Source organism: Triticum urartu, chromosome 7, assembly GCF_003073215.2.
Source record: "Triticum urartu cultivar G1812 chromosome 7, Tu2.1, whole genome shotgun sequence".
Taxonomy (NCBI): Eukaryota; Viridiplantae; Streptophyta; class Magnoliopsida; order Poales; family Poaceae; genus Triticum; species Triticum urartu.
Window position 1 is genome coordinate 134,077,245 of NC_053028.1, and position 14,387 is coordinate 134,091,631.

Here is a 14,387-nt window from a genome sequence, read left to right on the forward strand (position 1 = left end):
TCAAATTTTGTGTGGAATTCAAAATGCTCAAACATGAAAACTAAAATGTTCATCATGTGGGAAGTTTTCTTCTGGTAATATTGGTGGTGAACCAACATTTTTGCAAAAATGTGAAGGTGGCCTAAAATGGCTAAAACAGAAAAGCTAAAAAAGAAAAGAAAAAGGAAAAGGGGAAAGGAAAGGAGAGAGAGGGAAGTGTCCCTGCCCCACTGGGGCCAAGCCCACCTGGGCCGGCCCACCATTGCCCACCCAAGCCAGCCCAGATCCCCCCTGCCCGTCCCCTTCCCTGTTCCCTCGACCGGGGTCGGAACAGGGGCGTAGCCCCGTCGAACCCACTCGCCGTCGCCGGCGAGAGAGGGATAAGACCCCCCCCCCGACGCCTCGGGCTTCCTCCCCACTCGCCCACTTGCTCTCTCTGCCTCTCCCTCTCCCCACTAGAGCCCCCGCTCGCTTCCTCTCCCCCGTTTCCCCATCCACGCCCGAACGCGCCCTCGCCACCGTCCTTCGTCGTTGCCACGGCCACAGGCGGCCCCGTGCCTGCTGGCCTTGTCCACGGGCCTCGCCGCCGTCGGCAACCTCTCCTGGTGCCACCAGGTGGAGACGTGGAGCCCCGCTGCCTCCGTTCGCCTTCGTCCACATCTTCGGTTGCCGCCGCTCATCCTCGGCTCCGGCGACGTCTCTGCAGCTCCTAAGCCTCTTGCCGGGCCTTCGTGTGCCCTCCCGGTGAGCTTCGCACCTCCTCACCTCTCCTCGGCCACTCCTAGTAGCCGTAGTCGCCGTTCCCATCGCCGCCCGAACGCAGCTCCGCCGCGAGGCTCGCCGCCGACGTTGTGGTCGTTGACCTACTCGTCCGAGCACTCGAACGTGCTCAGGTCCCCTCACCGCGGCCGCTCGTGCCGCTAGATCCCCTCCCCGTGCCCTCTGTCACCGTTGGCGAAGATGGCCGAACTCCGGCGTCCGCCTCGCCGCATGCCGTCGTCGTTTTAGGTCTTCCTGAGGCCAACCGTTAGCGCTACGCGACGCGCCTCGCTCCCCTCTTTCGAACGCCACCTCACGCGCGCAAAACGGTGGTCGGAGTGCGTTTTCCGATGATGCTTCAAGGATCCGGAACATGAAGTGGATCCGGAACTGATTGAAGTGCAAGATGATCTCACATACAAAGAGCATCGATCTGCATTCTTGAAGAAGCTGAACGTCGAACACGCCAGAAGGTTACCAAGTTCCTCAAGGTGCAATGGTCAAATCATTCTAAAGATGAAGCCACTTGGGAGCGCGAAGATAACCTCCGGTCTGAATACCCCGACCTGTTCCCTTCTACCTCTTAATTCTCGGGACAAGAATTTCTTTTAGAGGAGGAGAGTTGTAACACCCCGTTGTAATGATGCTACAGTAACCCCCGGGGTTCAGTTAATTATTTTGCTAAAAAGTGCTTGATCATTTTTGTCTCCTCTCTCTTTCAAATTCACTTGAATTCAAATTCAAATTTTGTGTGGAATTCAAAATGCTCAAACATGAAAACTAAAATGTTCACCATGTGGGAAGTTTTCTTCTGGTAATATTGGTGGTGAACCAACATTTTTGCAAAAATGTGAAGGTGGCCTAAAATGGCTAAAACAGAAAAGCTAAAAAAAGAAAAGAAAAAGGAAAAGGGAAAAGGAAAGGAGAGAGAGGGAAGTGTCCCTGCCCCACTGGGGCCAAGCCCACCTGGGCCGGCCCACCGTTGCCCAACCGAGCCAGCCCAGATCCCCCCTGCCCGTCCCCTTCCCTGTTCCCCCGACCGGGGTCGGAACAGGGGCGTAGCCCCGCCGAACCCACTCACCGTCACCGGCGAGAGAGGGATAAGACCCCCCCCCCCGACGCCTCAGGCTTCCTCCCCACTCGCCCACTTACTCTCTCTGCCTCTCCCTCTCCCCACCAGAGCCCCCACTCGCTTCCTCTCCCTCGTTTCCCCATCCACGCCCGAACGCGGCCTCGCCACCGTCCTCCGTCGTTGCCGCGGCCACCGGCGGCCCCGTGCCTATTGGCCTTGTCCACGGGCCTCGCCACCATCGGCAACCTATCCTGGTGCCACCAGGTGGAGACATGGAGCCCCGCTGCCTCTGTTCACCTTCGTCCACATCTTCGGTCGCCGCCGCTCATCCTCGGCTCCGGCGACGTCTCTGCAGCTCCTAAGCCTCTCATCGGGCCTTCGTGCGCCCTCCCGGTGAGCTTCGCACCTCCTCACCTCTCCTCGGCCACTCCTAGTAGCCGTAGTCGCCGTTCCCGTCGCTGCCCGAACGCAGCTCCGCCGCGAGGCTCGCCGCCGACGTTGTGGTCGTTGACCTGCTCGTCCGAGCACTCGAACGTGCTCAGGTGCCCTCACCGCGGCCGCTCGTGCCGCTAGATCCCCTCCCCGTGCCCTCTATCGCCGTTGGCGGAGATGGCCGAACTCCGGCGTCCGCCTCGCCGCATGCCGTCGTCGTTTTAGGTCTTCCTGAGGCCAACCGTTAGCGCCACGTGACGCGCCTCGCTCCCCTCTTTTGAACGCCACCTCGCGCGCGCAAAACGGTGGCCGAAGCGCGTTTTCCGACGAGTCCCGAGGCCTCCGCCGCATTCTGGCGTCGCCGCCGACGAGTCACCGGCCCTGCTGAGCTGGCGCCAGCGTGGCAGTGGGCCACACGTGTTGTGCCGCTGACTGCCGGGCCCCGCGGGCCCAGTTGACCAAGTCAACTGCCCACGTGGCAGCTCTGGCTCGCTGACATGTGGGTCCCGCGAGTAAAACATTTTTTTAATAAATAAAATGATTAATTAAAATGTTAGTTAAATTAGTTAGTTAATTAGTACTAACTAGTCACTGACTGCTGGGGCCCATGCCCCCTAACTAACCCTGTTAGATTAGTTAAGCCTCTGTTAGACAGAGAGGCTGACAGGTGGGTCCCACCTGTCAGTTTGACTGGTCAGCCGAGCTGACGCAGTGCTGACATCACTGCTGACGCAATAAACCTTTTCTGGTTTTAAAATAATTCAGAAATTGGTTTAAACTTCGAAAATCCGTAACTTTTAAACCGTAGCTCGGATGAAATGTTTTCTATATGAAAGTTGCTCAGAAAAATCCAACGAATCCAAAAACGCGATCCGTTCATCTGTCACATGCCCCTAGCATGCTGAACATGGAACTTTCCCCCTCTTTTCCTCTGTCCGAAATCCGCCTAACACCGGGAGTTGATCCTCGGATGTTTATCCCCTCCGTCTGCAATGTGTAGTACTACGTTAGGGCAACCCTAGCTCTGCCGTCGTCATGTTATGCCTTGTGATGCATTGTTTGCTCTGTATTTACTGTTTCTTCCCCCTCTTCTCTCCGGTAGACCCCGAGACCGATGATGCCGTTGTGATCGACTAGGTCACCGATGACCCCTCCTTCTTTTCTGAGCAACCAGGCAAGCAAACCCTCCTTGAGCATTCCGATATCGCCCATTTCTTTCCTTCTCATGCTTGCATTAGAACTGCTACTGCTTTCTGTATGATCATACTATGATGCATAGCCTATTTTTGTTACCTGCTTTCATACCTTACCTGCTTATCCTAAACTGCTTAGTATAGGTTGGTTAGAGATCCATCAGTGCCCCACCTTGTCCTAGTTGCCTCGCTTTATGTTCTAAGACCCGATCAACGTGATCGACGTCCTGGCCCCGACACCGCACATCACCCCCCCTAGTTGTACGGCTCTGCAGAGTTACCATCGAGTGCCGAGGGTGGAACCTCTTACATCACTCCTGATGAGATCTCTGTAGTGTAGCTATACGGTCGAGGTCATCGAGGGTGATTTCCTCCTTAACCCCTTCCGTTATGGCTCTGTCGTGCAACCCCTCAAGCGTGAACCTCGAGGGTGGATCCTCTTACGTTCACCTGGATGACAACATCGGGTGGAATTCACCGGGGGTGATTCCTCGGGTTTTCCCCTTGGTGTTAGACACACAGTTACTATGGTTACTATGATTTTGCACTGAGCCATGTTACTAAAGACGGGTCGGCCCTAGGGGTACCCGCGCGAGCTTAATAGCGAGTGATGTGGAGTCGGGTTGACCTGGAAGGTGCCTGCGAGATACTTACGAGGCGTGGCCAGGCATTCTTAGCCCTTGCCGCAAGTACTCGAGACGGGGCGACGGGGTCACATCGATCGTGAGTCTCTGCTCGTTACCGCGCGTTCCTAATCCACTATGATTTGGATATTTGATCTGAGGGGCCTTTGGCCTAATAGCACTAACCATCACGTGGGCATTGTATGGGCGTTCTGCGTCATATACATCAGCCGAAGCTTAATAGACGTCAGCGACTGAGCGGCGCGCGCGGGGTTGGACTGCGTAAGCTCCTGCCTTGTTGAAGGAGGTAGCTAGGTCTGCTCACCGGCCGCCTACGCAACATGCAGGAGTTCCCGGGGAGATGGCCCATGACCCCTAGGGGCATAGGTTTAGTCCGGCGTGCTGGCCTCTCTATTAAGCCTAGGTCGGGTTGCGGCGTATTGTTTGGCCGAGGTCGGGCATGACCTAGGAAAGTGTGTCCGGCCGGAGTTAATCGAGCGTGGTGGGTAAGTTGGTGCACCCCTGCAAGGAAGAAAACATCAATCGATAGCCTGTCCTACGGTTACAGACACTTGGAGTTGTATCCCGATCGATACAACTAGAACTAGATACTTGTGATGAGAACTGGATGGTGATGAGTTTTGGAATGTGTTGACACTTGGATAGTATGGCTCTAGGATTGCTTTCTCGCAGGGAGTCGAGAAAGGATCTTTGGCCGAGGTTGAAAACATTACTACTACTTTTCCTTATGCTACTCTACTCCCTCCTGTTGCTGCAAGATGGTGGTTTCCAGAAGATGCTAGTCTTTGATAGGCTAGGCTTTCCCATTCCCTTCTGGCATTCTGCAGTTTAGTCCACAGATACAACCCATTCCTTTGATACAGTTGCATACTTAGTTTAGGTCTGATGTAAGTCTTGCGAGTACTTTGGATGAGTACTCACGGTTGCTTTGCTACTTCTTTTTCCCCCATACCTGATTGTTGCGACCAGATGACGGATCCCAGGAGCCAGACGACGCCACTGTTGATTACTACTACCCGGAGGATGCCGACTACTACGTGACGGCCGCTGACGACTTGGAGTAGTTAGGAGGCTCCCAGGCAGGAGGCCTTGCCTTTTCGATCAACGTTGCTTTTGTGCTAGCCTTCTTAAGGCAAAACTTGTCTAACTCATGTCTGTACTCAGATATTGTTACTTCCGCTGACTCTTGTGTATTCGAGCTTATGTATTCGAGCCCTCGAGGCCCCTGGCTTGTAATATAAAGCTTGTATTATTTTGACTTGTGTCTAGAGTTGTGTTGTGATATCTCCCCGTGAGTCCTTGATCTTGATCATACACATTTGCGTGTATGATTAGTGTACGATTGAATCGAGGGCGTCACAAGTTGGTATCAGAGCCGACTGCCTGTAGGTAGCCCCCTTTCCAACTCCTTGGCCGAAGTCGAGTCTAGTCACTACAAAAACTTTTACTAACATGGCTGTGTGGCTTACGGGCCCACGTCGCCATATGGGTGGTATTAGGATCTTTTATTCCTCGTCTATACTCTGGGACTCTGATCTCTCTTCTATTCGGGTTAAAATGGTTTTACTAACTCTAACATTAGGATACCGTGACCACATCCACCCCAAAGCTGGATAAGCCATAGTTTTCCTTAGAATAGTGTTCTGGATAGTACACACACCGTCGTGATGACAACAAAGTGGTATCCATTGTACCTCTTTCATTATGCATGTTTCATCATGAATGATCCTTGTTTTTACAAATGCTCAATGCTGAAATACCCCCTGTTACTTGTTAGCAGGATGGTTAGACCCGCTGGTCGTGGCCGTGGTGCCAACGATCTACCACCGCCCGAATTCTTTGCTGAAATGATGCAACAGTTTGAGCTGAATCGCCAATTCATGGAAGGAATGATGGCTCAGTTTCCTCGTCCGAACATGAATCAACAGCCAACCCCAGGAACTCTGCAAGACTTCATGCGTCTAAACCCAACTATTTACCGCAGCTCAACTCAACCCCTTGATGCTGATGATTGGCTCCGCGACATCACATATGAAATGGAATCTGCTAGTGTGGCCCCTGCTAGCTATGTCACCTTTGCATCTTTCTTTCTGAAGGGTCCCGCTGCTCAATGGTGGGACAGCCACAGGCATACCCTACCTGCTGGAACGATCATCACTTGGCCGGATTTCCAAGCTGCCTTCCGTGCCCGCTTCATTCCTCAGGGAATCATGGACAGGAAGAAGCGAGATTTCCGCAACCTCACCCAAGGCAACAATACTATAGATGCTTATCAGCGAGAATTTCTGGACTTATCTCGTTATGCTGAAGAAGACATTGCAACTAATGCTCGTAGGCAAGAAAAGTTCCATGATGGACTTCACCCTGATATTAAGCTAGCACTGCTCGCTCATGACTTTGCCGACTTCGCCACCTTGGTGAACAAGGCTATTCAGGTTGAGACTGGTCTTCAGGAACACCAAGGATCCCTTAGGCGCAGCCGTGATGCTGGCTCATCTTCGGGCCCGTCAACGCAGAAGCATCGAATATGGATTCCCCACAACATGTATCGTCCAACTGCACCTGCACCAAGACAGTCCTATGCCGCACCTCGTCTGCCTCCTCCACCGCAGAGGCAGCCCCTTCGGACTGTACCACCCCAAGCTTCTCCTCCCAACCCCAATGATGGTCTATGCTTCAATTGTGGCCTTCCAGGTCACCGTTCCAGGAAATGCCCTCAGAATCAGAATCAGCTGGCTCTGCCTTCAACTGGTCGTAACAATCAGCCCCATAACAACAATGCCAGACCTTATGGTCGTGGTCAGGCTAATCATGTTGATCTGAATGAAGCTCAAGACCAGCCTGCCATTGTGATGGGTACTCTTCTCATTAATTCAGTACCAGCATCTGTTTTATTTGATTCAGGGGCATCGCATTCATTCATGTCAGAAAGTTTTGCATATGCACACGACATTCGATGCGAGCCCATGAACACTCCGATTGTGGTACGCACCCCTGCGGGCCGATGTCAAACTACCATGATTGGTCGCGACGTTCCCATTGAGATTGAAGGGTTGGAGTTTCTTGTTTCCCCCATTATTCTGGAGTCTTCCAATATTGACCTCATTCTGGGAATGGAATGGTTGAAAGCGCATACTGCCTCTATCATTTGCGCCACCAAGGTCGTTCACCTCCTACATCCTTCCGATGAGATAGTAACCTACCATGCTCAACTTGTTCAAAATGCTGAAGCACGACTTTATGTCTTAAATGCGTTGAACGCGGCACCTCTTGAGGGAATTGAAAAGATTCCAGTTGTTCGCGACTTCCTAGATGTGTTTCCAAAAGAACTTCCAGGAATACCTCCTACTCGGGCTGTCGAGTTTGTCATCGACTTGAAACCAGGCACCGTTCCTATTGCCAAACGACCCTACAAGATGCCGCCTCACGAACTCCTTGAACTTAAGGAGGAAATCGACAAATCTCTTCACAGTAGTTTCATTCGTCCAAGTTCCTCAGCTTGGGGAGCACCTTCTCTCTTTGTGAAGAAGAAGGATGGAACGAACCGTTTGGTCCAAGACTATCGTCCTATCAACCAAGCTACAATTCAGAACAAATATTCGCTTCCTCGGATCAATGATCTATATGATCAACTTGCTGGTTCATCAATATTCTCTAAACTCGACTTGAGGTTGGGTTACCACCAGATCCGTGTTCGTGAAGAGGATATTCCAAAGACCGCATTCGTCACTCGTTATGGTTCTTACAAGTACACCGTCATGTCTTTTGGCTTGACCAATGCTCCAGCCACATTATCTCGTCTGATGAACTACATATTCATGGATTACCTCGACAAGTTCATCGTAGTCTATCTGGATGATATCCTGGTATATTCGAAGAACAAAGAAGAACATGCTGAACATCTCCGACTTGTTCTAGAGAAGCTTCGAGAGCATCAACTTTATGCCAAGTATTCCAAGTGCGAATTCTGGCTTCCTGAAGTCACCTACCTTGGTCATGCCATCTCCAAGTATGGTATTGCCGTCAACCCAGAGCGCGTTCAGGCTATTCTTGACTGGACCCCCCCGAAGACTGTCAAGCAAGTCAGAAGCTTTCTCGGACTTGCCAGCTATTGCCGCCGTTTCGTCGAGAACTTCTCCAAGATCGCCAAGCCACTGACTAATCTGCTTCACAAAGGCGTTAAGTTCGTTTGGACAGACAAATGTCAGGAAAGTTTCCAGGCACTCAAGGACAAGCTGACTTCTGCCCTAGTGCTTGCTCCCCCTGATTCTCCTAAGGACTTCGTCATCTATTGCGACGCTTCACGTCAAGGATTAGGCTGTGTCCTAATGCAAGAGCACAGAGTGATTGCTTATGCCTCCCGTCAAGTGCGTCCTCACAAAGAGAACTACCTAGTTCATTACCTTGAGCTTGCTGCGGTTATCTTTGCACTGAAGCTATGGCGACAATACCTTCTCGGTAATCGTTGCGAGATCTTCACCGATCATCAGAGTCTGAAGTACCTATTTACTCAGCCAGATCTGAACCTCCGTCAGCAGTGATGGATGGAAGCTATTGCTGACTACAACTGCGGTATATCCTATACCCCTGGTAAGGCTAATGTAATGGCTGATGCCCTGAGCCGTAAGTCTTATTGCAACAATCACATGGTTTTCAAAGATCAACCCCGCCTTGATGAAGAGCTGTGCAAGCTGAACCTTCAACTAGTTCCACAAGGTTCTCTGAATAACCTTGTCCCGGAACCAACTCTGCTGAAAGCAATTAAGTCTGCTCAAGACAAAGATGCTCACGTGGATTTGATGAAAAAGGATATTGCCTTAGAGAAATCCCGAGATTTCTCGCTTGCTGAAGATGGGACCTTATACTTCAGAGATCGCATTGTCGTACCCCGATTTGAGCTTATGACAGAGAAGGTGATGAAAGAAGCGCATGACACCCCTCTCTCTATTCACCTGAGAAGTACCAAGATGTATCTAGACATCCGTCAAAAGTACTGGTGGTCTAACATGAAGCAAGACATTGCTCAATATATTGAAGAATGTGACGTTTGTCGTCGCGTCAAAGCAGAACATCAGAAACCGGCTGGACTTCTACAACCGCTTCCGATTCCTGAATGGAAGTGGGATAAGATTCAGATGGACTTCGTCACAGGCCTTCCCAAGTCTCAGAAAGGTAACGGTGCTATCTTTGTCATCATCGACCAATTCTCAAAGGTTGCTCACTTTCTGCCAGTCAAGGAGACCATCACTGCTAGTCAATTAGCAAACTTGCATATCTCCCGAATTGTGTCACTCCACGGCATTCCGAAGGAGATCAGTTCAGACCGTGGCAATATATTCACTTCAAAGTTCTGGGATAGTTTCCAAGAGGCAATGGGAACTCATATTACCTGGAGCACTGCTTATCATCCCCAATCCCAGGGCCAAGTCGAGCGAGTTAATCAAATTCTTGAAGACATGCTTTGAGCTTGTGTTATTTCTTTCGGTAAGAAGTTGGAAGAATCTCTCCCTTATGCGGAGTTCTCTTATAACAACAGCTATCAAGCCAGCTTGAAAATGGCACCCTTTGAAGTGCTTTATGGACGCAAGTGCCGAACCCCTCTGAATTGGTCAGAAACTGGGGAACGCACGCTCATTGGTCCAGACATTATTCAACAAGCTGAAGAGCAGGTTCGCATTGTCCGGGATAATCTCAAGGCGGCCCAGTCCCGTCAAAAGAGCAACTATGACCGGAAACACTCAGGTTCAACTTATCAACCTGGTGAACAAGCTTATCTGCGTGTCACTCCTTTGAGAGGCACTCATCGGTTCGGAGTCAAGGGCAAGCTAGCTCCGCGTTACATTGGTCCCTTCCGCATCCTCGCCCGTCGTGGACTGGTGGCTTATCAACTGGAGTTGCCACCTCAGTTCTCTCACGTCCATGATGTCTTCCACGTGTCGCAACTTCGTCGATGCTTCAAGGATCCGGAACATGAAGTGGATCCGGAACTGATTGAAGTGCAAGATGATCTCACATACAAAGAGCATCGATCTGCATTCTTGAAGAAGCTGAACATCAAACACGCCAGGAGGTTACCAAGTTCCTCAAGGTGCAATGGTCAAATCATTCTAAAGATGAAGCCACTTGGGAGCGCGAAGATAACCTCCGGTCTGAATACCCCAACCTGTTCCCTTCTACCTCTTAATTCTCGGGACAAGAATTTCTTTTAGAGGAGGAGAGTTGTAACACCCCGTTGTAATGATGCTACAGTAACCCCTGGGGTTCAGTTAATTATTTTGCTAAAAAGTGCTTGATCATTTTTGTCTCCTCTCTCTTTCAAATTCACTTGAATTCAAATTCAAATTTTGTGTGGAATTCAAAATGCTCAAACATGAAAACTAAAATGTTCATCATGTGGGAAGTTTTCTTCTGGTAATATTGGTGGTGAACCAACATTTTTGCAAAAATGTGAAGGTGGCCTAAAATGGCTAAAATAGAAAAGCTAAAAAAAGAAAAGAAAAAGGAAAAGGGAAAAGGAAAGGAGAGAGAGGGAAGTGTCCCTGCCCAACTGGGGCCAAGCCCACTTGGGCCGGCCCACCATTGCCCACCCGAGCCAGCCCAGATCCCCCCTGCCCGTCCCCTTCCCTGTTCCCCCGACCGGGGTCGGAACAGGGGCGTAGCCCCGCCGAACCCACTCACCGTCGCCGGCGAGAGAGGGATAAGACCACCCCCCCGACGCCTCGGGCTTCCTCCCCACTCGCCCACTTACTTTCTCTGCCTCTCCCTCTCCCCACCAGAGCCCCCGCTCGCTTCCTCTCCCTCGTTTCCCCATCCACGCCCGAACGCGCCCTCGCCACCGTCATCCGTCGTTGTCGCGGCCACCGGCGGCCCCGTGCCTGCTGGCCTTGTCCACGGGCCTCGCCGCCGTCGGCAACCTGTCCTGGTGCCACCAGGTGGAGACATGGAGCCTCGCTGCCTCTGTTCGCCTTCGTTCACATCTTCGGTCGCCGCCGCTCATCCTCGGCTCCGGCGACGTCTCTGCAGCTCCTAAGCCTATCGCCGGGCCTTCGTGTGCCCTCCCGGTGAGCTTCGCACCTCCTCACGTCTCCTCGGCCACTCCTAGTAGCCGTAGTCGCCGTTCCCGTCGCCGCCCGAACGCAGCTCCGCCGCGAGGCTCGCCGCCGACGTTGTGGTCGTTGACCTGCTCGTCCGAGCACTCGAACGTGCTCAGGTCCCCTCACCACGGCCGCTCGTGCTGCTAGATCCCCTCCCCGTGCCCTCTATCGCCGTTGGCGGAGATGGCCGAACTCCGGCGTCCGCCTCGCCGCATGCCGTCGTCGTTTTAGGTCTTCCCGAGGCCAACCATTAGCGCCACGCGACGCGCCTCGCTCCCCTCTTTCGAACGCCACCTCGCGCGCGCAAAACGGTGGTCGGAGTGCGTTTTCCGATGAGTCCCGAGGCCTCCGCCGCATTCTGGCATCGCCGCCGACGAGTCGCCGGCCCCGCTGAGCTGGCGCCAGCGTGGCAGTGGGCCCCACGTATTGTGCCGCTGACTACCAGGCCCCGCGGGCCCAGTTGACCAAGTCAACTGCCCACGTGGCAGCTCTGGCTCGCTGACATGTGGGTCCCGCGAGTAAAACTTTTTTTAATAAATAAAATGATTAATTAAAACGTTAGTTAAATTAGTTAGTTAATTAGTACTAACTAGTCACTAACTGCTGGGGCCCACGCCCCCTAACTAACCCTGTTAGATTAGTTAAGCCTCTGTTAGACAGAGAGGCTGACAGGTGGGTCCCACCTGTCAGTTTGACTGGTCAGTAGAGTTGACGCAGTGCTGACATCACTGCTGATGAAATAAACCTTTTCTGGTTTTAAAATAATTCAGAAATTGGTTTAAACTTCGAAAATCCGTAACTTTTAAACCGTAGCTCGGATGAAAATGTTTTCTATATGAAAGTTACTCAAAAAAATCCAACGAATCCAAAAACGCGATCCGTTCATCTGTCACATGCCCCTAGCATGCTGAACATGGAACTTTCCCCCTCTTTTCCTCTGTCCGAAATCCGCCTAACACCGGGAGTTGATCCTCGGATGTTTATCCCCTCCGTCTGCAACGTGTAGTACTACGTTAGGGCAACCCTAGCTCTGCCGTCGTCATGTTATGCCTTGTGATGCATTGTTTGCTCTGTATTTACACGTTAGGACAACCCTAGCTGCCTTGTTGAAGGAGGTAGCTAGGTCTGCTCACCGGCCGCGTACGCAACGTGCAAGAGTTCCCGGGGAGATGGCCCATGACCCCTAGGGGCATAGCTTTAGTCCAGCGTGTTGGTCTCTCTACTAAGCCTAGGTCGGGTTGCGGCGTATTGTTTGGCCGAGGTCGGGCATGACCCAGGAAAGTGTGTCCGGCCGGAGTTAATCGAGCGTGGTGGGTAAGTTGGTGCACCCCTGCAGGGAAGAAAACATCTATCGATAGCCTGTCTTACGGTAACGGACACTTGGAGTTGTATCCCGATCGATACAACTAGAACTGGATACTTGTGATGAGAACTTGATGGTGATGAGTTTTGGAATGTGTTGACACTTGGATAGTATGGCTCTGGGATTGCTTTCTCGCAGGGAGTCGAGAAAGGATCTCTGGCCGAGGTTGAAAACATTACTACAACTTTACCTTATGCTACTCTACTCGCTCATGTTGCTGCAAGATGGTGGTTTCCAGAAGATGCTAGTCTTTGATAGGCTAGGCTTTCCCCTTCCCTTCTGGCATTCTGCAGTTTAGTCCACAAATACAACCCATTCCTTTGATATAGTTGCATACTTAGTTTAGGTCTGATGTAAGTCTTGCGAGTACTTTGGATGAGTACTCACGGTTGCTTTGCTACTTCTTTTTCCCCCATACCCGATTGTTGCTACTAGATAACGGATCCCAGGAGCCAGACGACGCAACTGCTGATTACTACTACCCGGAGGATGCCGACTACTACATGATGACCGCTGATGACTTGGAGTAGTTAGGAGGCTCCCAGGCAGGAGGCCTTGCCTTTTCGATCAACGTTGCTTTTGTGCTAGCCTTCTTAAGGCAAAACTTGTCTAACTCATGTCTGTACTCAGATATTGTTACTTCCGCTGACTCTTGTGTATTCGAGCTTATGTATTCGAGCCCTCGAGGCCCCTGGCTTGTAATATAAAGCTTGTATTTTTTTGATTTGTGTCTAGAGTTGTGTTGTGATATCTCCTCGTGAGTCCTTGATCTTGATCGTACACATTTGCGTGTATGATTAGTGTACGATTGAATCGAGGGCGTCACATCCCCCTCTTCTCTCTTGTAATGAATTGAGTTTCCCCTTTGAAGTTATCTTATCGGATTGAGTCTTTAAAGATTTGAGAATACTTGATGTATGTCTTGCCGTGGATATCTGTGGTGGCAATGGGATACCACGTGCCACTTGATGTATGTTTTGGTGACCAACTTGCGGGTTCCGCCCATGAACCTATGCATAGGGGTTGGCACACGTTTTCGTCGCGATTCTCCGGTAGAAACTTTGGGGCACTCTTTGAGGTTCTATGTGTTGGTTGAATAGATGAATCTGAGATTGTGTGATGCATATCGTATAATCATACCCACGGATACTTGAGGTGACATTGGAGTATCTAGGTGACATTAGGGTTTTGGTTGATTTGTGTCTTAAGGTGTTATTCTAGTACGAACTCTAGGGCTGTTTGTGACACTTATAGGAATAGCCCAATGGATTGATTGGAAAGAATAACTTTGAGGTGGTTCCGTACCCTACCATAATCTCTTCGTTTGTTCTCCGCTATTAGTGACTTTGGAGTGACTCTTTGTTGCATGTTGAGGGATAGTTATGTGATCCAATTATGTTAGTATTGTTGAGGAAACTTGCACTAGCGAAAGTATGAACCCTAGGCCTTGTTTCAACGCATTGCAATACCGTTTACGCTCACTTTTATCATTAGTTACCTTGCTGTTTTTATAATTTCAGATTACAAAAACCTTTATCTACTATCCATATTGCACTTGTATCACCATCTCTTCGCCGTATTAGTGCACCTATACAATTTACCATTGTATTGGGTGTGTTGGGGACACAAGAGACTCTTTGTTATTTGGTTGCAGGGTTGCTTGAGAGAGACCATCTTCATCCTACGCCTCCTACGGATTGATAAACCTTAGGTCATCCACTTGAGGGAAATTTTCTACTGTCCTACAAACCTCTGCACTTGGAGGCCCAACAACGTCTACAAGAAGAAGGTTGTGTAGTAGACATCAGATTGCTAGTGACGAAGTAATTCAAGAGGATGAAGATGCTTATG